The sequence below is a fragment of the Triturus cristatus genome, chromosome 7 (assembly GCF_964204655.1).
Source record: "Triturus cristatus chromosome 7, aTriCri1.1, whole genome shotgun sequence".
Classification (NCBI taxonomy): Eukaryota; Metazoa; Chordata; class Amphibia; order Caudata; family Salamandridae; genus Triturus; species Triturus cristatus.
Genome location: NC_140590.1, coordinates 822,020,309 through 822,033,709, shown reverse-complemented (window position 1 = coordinate 822,033,709; position 13,401 = coordinate 822,020,309). Strand labels below are relative to the sequence as shown.

Below are 13,401 nucleotides of genomic sequence, written 5' to 3'. Positions count from 1 at the left end.
TGCCGAAGGGAGGAAGAAGAGTGCGTACTTGGCGCAACTCTAGAAGTAGACCAGACAGGCCCATTTGTAGATGAAAAAGTTAATAATGAAAATATTACTTTCCTAGTTGATACTGGTGCTACTCGATCAACTGTTAGATCAGCTGATGTTAAGAATCTTCCTCTCTCGGATGAAACGATCCAAGTAGTTGGTGTATCCAACAGGCAGATTAAAACTTACCTTACAGAACCGGTGAAAGTTAGCATAGGGAAATTTTCTGAAATGCACCGCTTTGTCGTATGTGACACCAGTCCTGTGAATTTGTTAGGAAGAGATTTGTTGTGCAAGATGAACTGCACTATATTTTGTACCCCAGATGGAATAGCATTTGAAACACCAGATGATGATGTGCTGTATAAAATGACAATGGCAAACGGGGAGAAGGAGGTTACTGAAACCTATGCTGTATTTAACCCTGACGAATTACCTAAAGAATTAAAACAATCTGTTAAGGCAGAAGTTTGGGATTTCACAGGAGAAGACGTAGGATTAATGAGAAATGTAGATCCAGTAAAAATAACAGTAAAAGAAGGAGTAAGTTATCCAAATGTCCCTCAATATAAATTGACACCTGAAATAATCGAAGGAGTTACTCCTGTGATTGAAAAAATGATAAAACAAGGTATTTTGAGAGTAAAAATGAGTAGTCCATGTAATTCACCAATAATGGGACTGAAAAAGCCTAGTGGGAAGTTCAAGATAGTACAAGATCTGAGAAAGATAAACGAAATTGTGTCATGCTGTCCCATTGTACCAAATCCATCTGTGATTTTATATCAGATTCCCCATGACGCAGAATGGTATACAGTGATTGATCTATGCCATGCTTTCTTTTCCATCCCATTGCACCATGACAGTCAGCAAATTTTTGCATTTCGTTTCGGTGAGCGTATTTTGGCTTGGTGCCGAATTCCACAGGGGTATACAGAAAGCCCCTCAATATTTAATCAGCTATTGAATAAGTCTTTGGAAAGTCTAGAAATGCCCGAAAATTCTGTACTAGTCCAGTACATCGACGACCTTCTTGTGGCGTCTCAAACCCGTGAAGCTGTGAGGTAGACACGATAGCCTTGCTGAATCATTTGGCAGATGGAGGACTTAAAGTGTCACCATCAAAATTACAATTTTGCAAGAAAGAAGTACAATATTTAGGACATAAGATTGAAAAAGGACTGAGAAGAATAACAATAGACAGAATCAGGATCATAAAAAGAATGAGTCCACCTATGACACAAAGAGAAGTGAGAATGTTTCTGGGAATGGTTGGATATTGTCGTCAATGGATCAGCAATGTTTCGTTGATCGCAAAACCTTTGGTACGAGTGACAAGAAGTAATGTGAAAGATCCCATTGATTTGAACAAAGAGGAATTGGCAGCATTCAAAAGATTGAGAGATGGGTTGTGTGAAGCACCTGCATTGGGTATGCCCGATTATGAGAAAGAATTTGAGTTGTATTGCAGTAAGAGAAATGGATGTGCACTCTGTTCTAGTACAGAAGCATGGAAAACTGAGGAGACCAATTGCATATTTTTCATCAATGTTGGACCCAGTAGCTGTAGCCCTACCTGGGTGTTTGAAAGCGGTAGCTGCTACATGTCGGAGTTTGGAACAGAGTGAGGGAATTGTGATGGGATATCCTGTGAAAGTGTTTGTACCTGCTGATGTTGCGATCCTTTTAACAAGGAGTCGTACTCAGTATATGACACATAGTCGGCTGACTAAGTATGAAAAGGTCATATTAGGTGCAACAAATGTAAGTCTTGTGAGATGTTTGAATGTGAATCCTTCAACATTGTTACCTGATGCAGAGAATGTGGAAGTAAGAGATGAAGCAGATCATGACTGTTTGGATGTACTTGACTTCTGTACAAAACCACGACCTGACATAAAAGATGAACCTTTACCAGAAAGTGATTTTGTTATGTTTGTTGATGGATCTTGTTTGAGGACAGATGATGATGGAGTGTTAAGTGCAGCATATGCGGTATGCACAGTTGCAGCAGTAATGGAAGCATCCTATTTGAAAGGAGTAAAATCGGCCCAAGTAGCTGAACTTGTTGCTTTGACAAGAGCATGCAAGATTGGGAAAAGTGTGAGAGTGACTGTGATAGCTGATATAGGACTGGAACCCTCACTCACCCTAGGTGACATGCTTCATCATTGAGTTCTTTCTCCCGATGGAAAAACCTAGTTCCACCGAGGGCTACAACCCCCTCACTGTGAGGGAGGAGTCCAGGGATGTTATATGTAAAGATGAGGCTGTATACAAAGGAGATCCTTTTTAGTCCCTTTTGCGGTGAGTGGAGTGAGAAAACAGCAGCGCAAACAATAAGCTAATTTAGGAAAAAGTGTGGTGAAGTTAAAACTGAGTGGTAAGAACCAAAATAATTTTATTTTGTAGGTTTCACCATCAGGGTTAAAAAGCAGTGCAAATAGAGCAGTATAGAGCTTTTAACTGCTCGATGTAAAAGGTCAACATGTTTCAGCCCTATTGATCTGTAGAGACAACAATAAGCTGCTGCTATTTGGTGCTTAGACAAACGAACAATACATTTTGATACTACACCAGTAATCAGTTCATATGTCTTCGGTATTACTGGATATATCCAAATAGTTGGATATCCACCCTCACCTCAACCTCCGGTTCCAGCTCAACGACCATCCGGGGTACCCACGGAGAGAGCAGGCACCCCTTCCCTGAGTTGTTACCAGGTTGAGGTGAGGGTGGATATCCAACTATTTGGATATACCCAGTAACACCGAAGACATATGAACTGATTACTGGTGTAGTATCAAAATGTATTGTTCGTTTGTCTAAGCACCAAATAGCAGCAGCTTATTGTTTACACACGGTCCTGAAGAAAGCCCAGATACTTCTCTACAGATCAATAGGGCTGAAACATGTTGACCTTTTACATCGAGCAGTTTAAAGCTCTATACTGCTCTATTTGCACTGCTTTTTAACCCTGATGGTGAAACCTACAAAGTAAAAATATTTTGGTTCTCACCACTCCGTTTTAACTTCACCACACTCTTTTTCCTAAATTAGCTTATTGTTTGCGCTGCTGTTTTCTCACTCCACTCACCACAAAAGGGACGAAAAAGGATCTCCTTTGTATACAGCCTCATCTTTACATATAACATCCCTGGACTCCTCCCTCACAGTGAGGGGGTTGTAGCCCTTGGTGGAACTAGGTTTTTTCATCGGGAGAAAGAACTCCATGATGGAGCATGTCACCTAGGGTGAGTGAGGGTTCCAGTCCTATAAAGGGATTTTTCCTAGTGGGAGTTTACCGTAACTAACCTCTGTCACTTGTGATCATTGTTCACTCTTAGACCCAAGATAGTTCTTTGTGTTTTGTAGTAAACTTGATTGGGGTATTACTTGCAGGTCTATAAACTTTTCTCCCTTGGACCCTCCCCCATTGTTGTGTTTTCTATTTGTGATAACTGATAGCCAGTATGGCTATGGAGTTGTCCACAACTTCAGCCAGATATGGCTGCAGAGAGGATTCTTAACCTCAAGTGGAACTCCCATTAAGAATGCTGAAGTTGTTGGAAAGTTGCTTGAGGCGATACAGCTGCCTAGGCAATTGGCTGTTGTAAAGTGTGCTGCCCATAGTCGCAGTGGTGATTATATCGCTACTGGAAATAAATTTGCGAATGACATGGCACAATACTGTGCACGAAATCAGAATTCAATTAATCGGGCTAAGGAAAAAGAGGTGATTTCTTGCTCTTTGATGTTTACTAACACTGTGGGAACATGGGAAGAAGTAAGACAATTGCAGGAAGAAGCAGGAGAGGAGGAAATGAAGCAGTGGGTAAATGCAGGATGTGCACCAAGAGAGAAAGATCATGTGTGGGTCTATCGAGATGGAAGACCAGTCATGCCTGATAGCATGATGTCTGCCATGGCACGGATGTATCATGGACAGGGACACATAGGGAGTGACGCTATGATCAGGTCCTTTAAACAAACCTGGTATAATGCAAAGTTCAGACTTGTAGCAGAAAGTCTTTGTCAGAGATGCCTAATATGTCAGCAATACAATCCAGGAAGAAAGACAGTAGTGAGTCTAGGAACAATAGGTCGAGAAGGAGGGCCTTTTACCAGAATGCAAGTGGATTTCATTGAAATGCCTCCCTGTAACAGGTTGAGGTATGTTTTGGTTATGGTATGTCTATTTTCCAGATGGGTAGAGGCATTTCCAACAAGAAGAAATGATGGGATGACAGTGGCAAAATTACTTTTGAGGTAATTTATCCCTAGATTTGGGTTCCCAGTGACAATTGAATCAGACCGAGGAGGACATTTTCGTAATGAGATCATAAAACTGATTTGTGAAGCATTAAATGTACGACAAAAACTACATTGTGCCTACCAACCAAAGGCTTCTGGTGAGGTGGAACAGATGAATGGTACTATCAAAAACAGGATAGGGAAAATGTGTTTAGCCACAGGTATGAAATGGCCTGATGTCTTGCCTCTAGTACTCATGACTATTAGATCAATTCCAGACAGAACTACAGGGTTAAGTCCTCATGAAATCATCATGGGACGAGCCATGCGCCACGTGTTTATACCAGTCAACAAGCTGATGACTATAACTGATGACATGGTGTTGGAATACTGTAAAAGCCTGGCTGACGCAGTTCATTCTGTGTTTCATCAGGTTGGAGCGGATGCCACCACCCTTGAAAAGAAGCCAGCTCATGATCTAAGCCCAGGGGACTGGGTAAGGATAAAAGTCCACAGAAGAAGAAACTGTTTGGTTCCCAGGTGGGGAAAACTAAGACAAGTCATCTTGACCACAGCAACAGCGGTGAAGTGTGCTGGATTGAAGAACTGGATCCATGCAAGTCATACCTTGAGAATTCCAAACCAATAGACAGCACAGAAAAGGAGTATTTTAATTAATCAGAATCCAGTACTGAGTCAGATGACGGAGAGCCAAAAGACCAAGAAAACCCTGAAAGGGGGGAAACAGAACCAAGTTTAACTTTTGTCCCCAGAAGTAGTTCCCTGAGGAGAAGGTTACAGATTTCTGATACCAGTTCAGACTCAGGAACAGAACAAGGAGCACAATCTTCCAGGAGAAAAACAAGGAAAGAACAAAGAAAAAGACAGAGAAGAGACAATAAAAACGATTCATGAGAAGGAAGTGCCAGATGAAAGATTGAGAGAAATTCCACCTGAAACAACACATTTAGATGGACAGGTGCCAGATACAGAGAGAGAGGGAAAGATTATTGCGGAAGACCCCCGAGGAGGTGTAGGGAACACCAACATCCAGTTAGAAGCAGGGACAAGTAGTCAGCAGGAAGATTGTGTGTCGGAGATTCGAGGAGGGACATAAGTAGGGAAAACAAAAGAAGTGGTGGAAAAAGAAACTGTTGAGAGTAAAAAGCAAGTTGAAACAGAGTCCGAGGAAAGCGAAGATGAAATACCCGAAGGTCGAGTTCTATGAAAGAGAGCTTGGGGAACTGAAAAGAACGATAAAGGGAGTAAATTGAAAAGAACTGCAAAAGATGACGTTTGGCCGAATAAAATATAAAGATTGAGGTATCGACTGACACAAGTCAATTCACCAAGGGCTGAACAGGTGAATGAAGTGACGAGTCAGGAGAAATCAAAAGAAGAAGAAACAATTGTAGTTAAATAGAGCAAAAGAACAAGGAAACCTAACCAGAAGTATAAATCACCAGAATGGACGTATGTGGCCCTGCCTGAAGTAAAAGAAGTGGCGGATAGACAAGGAAATCCAGAGGTGGTTGTACCGGAAGTGGTTGAGGAAGACGAAGAATCTGAAATCCTGAGAGTTATCTTGTCCGATATTGGAGAAGAAGCAGATGTTCAGGACATTCTGTATACCGAAAACGAAGGAAAACTGAAAAATGATGAAATGCCAAACTGAATGAGACAAGAAACCAACTGAGAGAAAGACAATTAAAATCCAGAAAAAGACAAAAACTGGTAGAACCAAGAAGGTGCTTAGAGCCTTGGGTTAGAAAACTAGTTGTGAAGTAGAAGAGTCCAGGTCAAAAGACACGGTCCATTTTAGCAAAGATGGCAAACATAGATAGTAGAAAAGATAGATGTAGATTTTTGAAGAGATGGTGTAAAATGTGTTGTTGTTGTACAGGATTACTAATGCTTCTATGGAGTATACTTGCTCTATTGATCTCATTTAAAGTTACTATAGATACATTAGAAGGACATACTGAAAACATAACTAATATAGGGAAGATTCAAAAGGTAGTTCCGACTAGAATACATAAAAATTATTTACTTAAGGACATGTCTATAACTGATTTTTCTAATAATGTGTTTTCAAAATTGTTGTATGAACATGTAAAGACAATGGACGTAAGGGACTGCTACGTGTGTATGCAGTTACCTGCCTCTGTATCGGAGGGAGTGACTTATCACCACCTTCCAGTGACTTATGGAATAACATATAGTGTAATAGCTAGTTTATTTTATCAAACAGGTAAATTAGAATATTATTTTTCAGATGTAGATACTATATTTTCACAAGTACCGTCAATTAACAAACTAAACAAGGCAAAACCTGCAAAGGTATAAGGTGAATTTTTTTTAGAGACTAAAGAACTAACATTAGAATACATATTTAGAAATAATTTAACTTGCAGTTTAAAGAAAGAGGAAAAGACATTTTTAGATATGGTTGAAGAAAGGAGATTGAAAATGCAAAGAAAGGCTTCAGAAGGAAAAGTGGAGAAGACAGTCTGGGATGTAGAGATGGAAAAACATTTGAAAGGGGAAACAAGTCCAACTATGGCTTTAGATTGACCTCAGAAAGGGAAATTGTGTATTAGAAGGAATCAAACAGCATATGATAATTATTTTGTAGGGAATAGCGAGTGCCATGATACATACCGAATCATGGGTGGATGGGGATTTAAAGGTCGAAAAGATCCAGTTTTTCCTGGACTATATTTCATTTGTGGGAGCAGGGCATATTATCGTTTGCCAGACCATTGGTATGGCACATGTTATGTAGGCCTGGTTTTTCCAAAGATTTTTCATATGGATAGAGGAGAAGATGGTGAACATAGTTTAGGTAGTTATTTGGCACGTAGTAAGAGAGAATCTTGGACAGAAATTGTGGGTGACATTTTTGGAGCATTGATACCAGCAGTGGGAATATCTCTGAATGCAAACAAAATTAGAAGACTTTCAACAGTAGTGGATCGCTTGTCAACAAGCACCGCTGGAGGATTTTTATTAGTAAATACTGAAATGGTTGCCATGCGTGCTATGGTAATGCAAAATCGACTTGCCCTTGATATATTATTGGCAAAAGAGGGTGGAGTCTGTTGAACGCTGAAAGTTCAACACTGTTGTACTTACATTCCTGACGAAAGTAAAGATTTGAAAATTTTTATTAAAAATATTACAGAATTGCATGACGAAATTGCACCACTGGAGGTTAAAGGTGTGTGGGAAAAGATTGGAAAGAAATTATCAGCTATTAAAGATTTCGTAGTAAAACTAGGTAGTACGTTTTTAGGTAAGATATTATTTCCATTAACGTGGGATTTTCATAGTATTAATAATTAGATTAGGGTGTATCTGTCATAAAAAGGATAAAAATCAGAAAAAGTTAAGAAGAGAAAATTTAAGGAGAAGAGAAAAGAAACAAGAAAGAGAATTTGAAGAAATAGAATTGGAGGAAATCAAGGAGAGTATGTATAAATCAGCAAAAAGAGAAGAAACAGGGGAAACTGAAATATGAATAAAAACAAGAAATCACTTTGAAATTCCGTAAAAGGGATACAACATTTTTGTTGGTGTGGTGATATAATCACCAAAGGGGGGATAGCTGGAGCTGTTAGTACAAAATTTTGTATACCCCCCCCCCCCCAATTCTGCATGTTTATATTAATCCGAATAATCAATTAATGGTAATTTTATTAATCCGTTTGAAGTGATAACTCACCAATTATATTAACAAAAGAATTACACGTGGGGTTTGCATTTTGCATGGCTAAATTAATTGTATTCTAATATATGTATTCATACTAGTGGTAGAAAATTAGAATATTGCATGATATATGTTGCTTTTGTGACGTAATTGTAAGTTGCACCAGATGACATCACTGGGTGAATATAAACGCTTTAAATGTTGCTATTATGCTAGATAATTACTTACAAATAGGGGAATAAGTGAGGGTTTAACATTTTATTAGCCATTTCAATGTTTTACTTAAGTTGACCATTTGGGCCTTCGTAAAGATGGCCGACTGAGACACACGACGTGACTGCTACAGTCCCACGAGGTTTTGGCTGAAGTGCGCCTGCGCCACCGCCAGCAACAATGGCCTCGTCCTGACCCCGGCAAAGATGTACCAACCAAGGTCATACTGGGAGAGTTGCCAGGACTACAAAACAATGAACTGTCTTTAAAACCGGAACCAGCAAGTGCGATGACTTAACCTAACGGACTATGTGAGAACTTTACCAAGTGACCCCAAATCCACCAATCAGGACTGTCTAAAACTCATTCTTGATACATTTTGACATTAAAATCATTATAAAAGACGGTAGAATAGTGAGTTAAAAAAGCCTGTCGTTCGATTTGTCTTGCTGCGAATTTCCTGACGTTATGCTGACAGAGAGGACGGTGACACTGCTGGACAGCTGGTATCCTGAATCTTTGAAAGTCTGAATTGCGGCCTGACGTTGATGAATTTAAAGATTTTTCCACGACTTGACTGACTTAGAGGACGACTAATAGCCAGATTAGGTAAATATGATGTTCTGCGGTTTGGACGATGATTTTTCTGAAAATTTGCAATTTAATTAGATAAACGATAGTTTGATTAATAGACAAATGTGTTGTGTCGATTATTTGAAGAAATTAGATTAAGAGAAGGGCATAAATAAATGAATTGAATTACCAAACTACAAAACCAACTAACTGATTCATCGCCAAATGAGGGGAATATCACGAGGTTTGAAGCTAATAAAAGTAATCAATATATATTAGGGTTTAGGTGAAAAGATATTCCTTTCATGTCAGGGTTTGGAAACTTATCCCTCTAAGGAAACAGATCAATGAAGTGTGAGTGTTGGTGTTATGGGCCCCACCAATGAATGTATTTGAGTTAATGTGTTATTGTGATATTTGGTCTGTGACGAAGGGGGGTATTTGACATTCCATGCTGCAACACAGTAACCGCAAAACCTTCTCTCCTCCGTAACGAGGGTTGAGGGTATGGCTTAACCCGTGCAAGCAAAATTCTTTGCATAGCATGGTGTGTTGCCCGACTAGTATGTTGATGTTTCTGCCCTTGCATTCCAGGTATATGATACAGCAAGAACATCATACCTGTAACATGTCCGGGTTCTAGGCTTTGTCACAGGTTGTTAGTTGCCTAAGATAAATAGGCAGCGCTATGGCTTGTATATAATATTGAAAAGCTTTCACTTAAAGCCGCTGACACCATGACAATGTTGCTGCTCCTGAGTTTCAAAAGTAGAAGGGAAATCCACAGAGAAAATGACTCTCTGCAAAGGATTTCCCTTCCTCTACCGCTCACCTGGCCCCGGAGCATCAGAGCCACCGCCAGGCTCATCACGATACGACACCCACAGGGGGGGAAACCTGTGCAATTATCGTAGCGTCACTATTTCACAATAATCCCCCGAAGCCATAAGTCATTGCTTAGGTTGCGCCAAGCGCCGCATTCAATTCACCATAACTGCACATCACGTGCAAGGCGGCCGCCCTTACTGCGAACGAGCACATCCGTTGAAGGATAGGAGTTAACCTGTTGGCAATCTTGATACTGGTTTTACAACTTTAACTACCGGACTTATAGGGCACAAATTAAGCGCTTAACGGTCACAAACCCATCAGTCCCGGTGCCAGAACAAACTGCTCTCTTGTCCTCCCCACCAACCAGGGAAGTGGGCGGCACTCCGATGCCACAGCCGCCGTCCCGGCCCAAACACCACACAAACGAGTCAAGGAACCCGGCAACCTCAACACCCGAACCGCACTCCAGGCGGCTGGCCGGCCCAAGCAAGGCCCCCCCGGCCCGCATTCACTATGCTTAAAATTACTGAGGCTGAGGTGCTCCTTATCTTTCATCCCCTTAGTGCATGGTGAGGCACAACCTCACGGTACCTGGAGGCAGGAGCCAAGCAGGCTAGTACGTCTCACACACAGACAAAACATGCTAACGTTTTCACCAAGCAATAATCACGCCCCAGTTAGACCTCAGTGGCTGCGATACTGCCACTGCGACAAGCTACATCCACTGCTGACTCTTGCATTCTAAATGAAAGTGTTGCTGCGCTATACCCTTAACTGTATACATTAATCCTGCCGCACCAAATTACGTATCCATACCCTTCTACCACTTGATTCTAGGCCCGAGGTGCGCCTCTTGAGCCAGAGGATCACGAGCACGTGCGATTGTAGCTCACAGGAGCTGGCCAGCTTGTTATTATGCGTTATCTTCCGCAACGTTTGGAGCTATCGTCGCGTCGCCATTAGAGCGTTTCACTTTTGGGCCTCTCTCTATGGCACGGGGAGATTAAGTGATTTGCTACCTGTCCCGGGATGTTGAGGGGGTGCCGGGAGTCGAGCTGCAGGATCGTGACGAACCTAGTTCCCCCGTTCTACATCTGCTGCTTTATCCGCTACGGCCACACCGGGAAGATTTGTAGTGACGGGGTACCGTGTGGGAGTGAGTGCTGCTCGGCCCCATGCCCATGGCTGAGCCGGACTCGGGGACATTGCGCCAGCTCCCGTGCCCGTCATTCTAACCAAAGTGGCACAGTTACGTCCCCAGGTGGGATGTGTTACGATTGAGTGCAGTTGCGGTGTACAGTGTGGAAACTGACTCGCAGACGAAAATCACTCCACTTTGCCAGCTCCTATCCCCCGTACAGCTAGGAGACCGCAGCACTCGGCCTGAAGTAGGTGCCAGGGGGCAGTGAAAGCAGCCAAGTGTGTGTGTGGGGGGGGGGGGGCGGGTGCATAGTGTCCCAAACAAGGACAATGGGGCTGGACTCACCGCAAATCGTTGTGAGCAGCTCTGCAACCCGACATGAGGGACACGTTTAGACGGCGTGCACGGCGATCAAAGAGGTCGCCAAAATGGTGGGGGAGGGATATATACCCTCCCCCAAGTCCAGGGCACCCAGGAAGTGACGCCCCTCGTGTGCCACAAACCAGGCAGGATAATGGGGGGGGGGGACCAACCAGAGTCCCTGAAGGGGGCAGGGGTGGGTGTGGGGTGCCCAGGCAACACTAGAGTGCTGACCTCTCTAGTGGCCCCCTGTGGGTGCCTCAGCCAGCAGCATTCCTCTTGTGGCTGCCGCCTTAGGCAGCAATCCTTGCTTCGGGGTGGGGGACATGCTGAGATTTTGGGGATGGGGTGTGCACCCGATTTGCAACTGCATTTTATTGCATCCCCTGAGCCAGAAGGGGGGCTGTGGGGCGTGGCTAACATTTGAATTGACGGAAATGGCCCGACGCAGCCACCATGTAAAGAAAGAATAATAATGAATAACCGAATGGATGAGCGCGATTTAAGTCGGTTTTGCAGTCAGTGAACACCCACGCAATGGTTCCTCAATCATATTTAAAAAAAATTAAAAATGAAAAACACTTTCTTTGCAGAGAGCCTAATTCAGGCATAAGTGCTGTCACATGTGAAAGTGGTAACACCAGCATGAAACACGTTAGCTTGGCTGGGTGTCGGAATGTGCCTGCTGGAAACCGGTTGGGGGGAGCCGGTGGAATGTTTGATCAACTTTTACTTATACTTCAGATGATTATTTGAACACGGAAGGCACCAAGGGGCAGGTGGAGGAACTCCGCATGAGTCGGTCCATGCTAAGGGGAGACGGCCAAAGGGAGGGGTAGGCAATTATAACACTGTTTGTCGTTACAGCATGAGATGCAAGTTATGTCACTTTAAGCTATTATCGATTACCTACGGGCATGCAGCTAGTTTGGAACGCAGGTGACTTATTGAATTGGGCTGCATGTTTGAAAGAAGGGGATTTATCATAGCCAGGACTGTCAGCCTAGGTGAACATACAATGTTACTCGGGGGATCGTTATTACAGGTAAGACATACACTTCGGTAGTTAGCAGATGCCTTATGGGCAGCAGGGTGGTAGCACCGGTGGTTGTTGTAATATTGGGGTAGAATTTGTGGTTTATGAAAAGTGCTCGCTGTTTAGCCCATATAAAACACCAATACTGTTGCGGCTGCAAAAGGATGGCACAGCAACCTCTACTAGGCGGTCCTGAGGAGGAGCTGAGGAGGTATAGGACAAGTTAAAAGGGGCCCAAATACAGTGGCGTTAGGTGCCAGCCTGTCATGTGGTTGATGTATGGCAGTGGGGCATCATAATGGGGCCATACATTAACCAGTCACCTTTTCAGGCGTGGCTGCGCTGCGTCTATGACGACTGGCAGATCTGTGCAGTGCGTCACAGTGAACCAGAACGTGCTTGGTAAGTAAGTAGGTTACGCACCAATGGGAGGAACCGTCGGTGCTGCGTTCCACTTACGTAGTGGGGAGAAGGGACCCTTGACACCATCAGATAAGAATGCACAGCAGGTGGAAATATGGAATTAAGAACCTTTGGTCAGAGGACATGGCAATATGTGTTTCAAGCGGGGTATATGGTTCACCACTTGTTGGTCAGGTAACATCGGCGTGGACTGAGGAAACGAATATGATGATTACTTGCTGCTTCATCTTACAGGTAGTTGTGGCAAAGCATAAATCACCGTCCAGCCATTAGCACGTGATCTGGAGTAGCACGGTGTTGTAAACATGTATTATCTTTAATGTACTTACCGATCTTCCTGTCATGTTTTAGCCCTTCCTTTGTGTCCGTTCCCCATTCTTCCTTTGGAACACTCGTTGTGTTCTAGGTGCTTGTGTGTAATCCAAGCTGATTCTAGATGAGGCGGTTGGTGTCTGGTCAGCTGGTGTGGTGTACGCTTTGTTTGTGCTCAAGAAATAAATATCCACGTTTATGGTGAAGAGGCTCCAGTGTTGTTTATACAACAGTCTACATCAATTTGGCGACGAGGGTGGGATTTACCAAGGATGAATGGCTTGCTGCAATGGAAAAAGACATAGTTCTTACTAAGGTGATTGAGCTGGTAAAATTAGGATCCAGGCGGGAAAGCTGTGTTCAGCCCCCAGTGCAACCGTTTCTTAAAGTATTGGATGAATTATCAACTTGTGGTGATAGTATTCTAATAAGGGGTGACAGGTATATACCACCATGCAACTTAAGACAAAAACTTTTGTAACTGGCTCACGAAGGTCATTTAGGGCAAACACTCACACA

General features: G+C 42.9%; 1 pseudogene; it reads right to left on the bottom strand.

The window, feature by feature from the left end:
* Positions 1 to 10,250: 10,250 nt before the first annotated feature.
* LOC146810666 (U4 spliceosomal RNA) lies at positions 10,251 to 10,327 on the bottom strand (annotated as a pseudogene).
* Positions 10,328 to 13,401: the final 3,074 nt, after the last annotated feature.